Raw genomic sequence first — 1,046 nt, 5'->3', positions numbered from 1 at the left:
TCCACGGTTTCCACCCCTCCCTCCATACCGCAGCAACACGAGTTTTTTCCACCCCTTTCAGAAAGCGCTCTTCGCGCCACAAAGCCGCCCCAAGACGCGCGAGCAATGAGCATCGAGCTTAAACATATCGCAAACGTCAAAAATAATATAACGGGATTAATATATATCGCGCACGTGCGATATGTTTGTCACAAGGCGCAAAAAATAATTATAAAAGGAATGCAACACAAGGACTTCCCAGGAGGTCACCCATCCTAGTACTACTCTCGCCCAAGCACGCTTAACTTTGGAGTTCTGATGGGATCCGGTGCTTTAGTGCTGGTATGATCGCATCCGACATGTATCCCCGTCTTCGTCCCTTATGCTTGCCACTCCCAGGTCCGCTCCAAAGACGATTCTACATTCTCACTACCATTACAACCGTTCCCTAACAATGGATAATGTCCTATACTACTTACTCTCCCGCTCAATCACGGAGACGAGTTTTCCACGGTTTCCACCCCTCCCTCCATACCGCAGCAACACGAGTTTTTTCCACCCCTTTCAGAAAGCGCTCTTCGCGCCACAAAGCCGCCCCAAGACGCGCGAGCAATGAGCATCGAGCTTAAACATATCGCAAACGTCAAAAATAATATAACGGGATTAATATATATCGCGCACGTGCGATATGTTTGTCACAAGTCGCAAAAAATAATTATAAAAGGAATGCAACACGAGGACTTCCCAGGAGGTCACCCATCCCAGTACTACTCTCGCCCAAGCACGCTTAACTTCGGAGTTCTGATGGGATCCGGTGCTTTAGTGCTGGTATGATCGCATCCGACATGTTTCCCCGTCTTCGTCCCTTATGCTTGCCACTCCCAGGTCCGCTCCAAAGACGATTCTACATTCTCACTACCATTACAACCGTTCCCTAACAATGGATAATGTCCTATACTACTTACTCTCCCGCTCAATCACGGAGACGAGTTTTCCACGGTTTCCACCCCTCCCTCCATACCGCAGCAACACGAGTTTTTTCCACCCCTTTCAGAAAGCGCTCTTCG

General features: G+C 48.9%; 2 non-coding genes across 2 annotated transcripts; both read right to left on the bottom strand.

The window, feature by feature from the left end:
* Positions 1–216: 216 nt before the first annotated feature.
* LOC119348621 lies at positions 217–335 on the bottom strand. Its single transcript, XR_005169048.1, has one exon. It is a non-coding gene; the product is annotated as a 5S ribosomal RNA (ribosomal RNA).
* Positions 336–702: 367 nt separating this feature from the next.
* LOC119348620 lies at positions 703–821 on the bottom strand. The gene has a single exon (XR_005169047.1). It is a non-coding gene; the product is annotated as a 5S ribosomal RNA (ribosomal RNA).
* Between the last annotated feature and the right edge of the window lie 225 nt (positions 822–1,046).

Source organism: Triticum dicoccoides, unplaced genomic scaffold (genome assembly GCF_002162155.2).
Source record: "Triticum dicoccoides isolate Atlit2015 ecotype Zavitan unplaced genomic scaffold, WEW_v2.0 scaffold98073, whole genome shotgun sequence".
NCBI lineage: Eukaryota > Viridiplantae > Streptophyta > Magnoliopsida > Poales > Poaceae > Triticum > Triticum dicoccoides.
The sequence above is the reverse complement of the archived record's forward strand: the minus strand, read 5'-3'. Positions and strand labels throughout refer to the sequence as shown.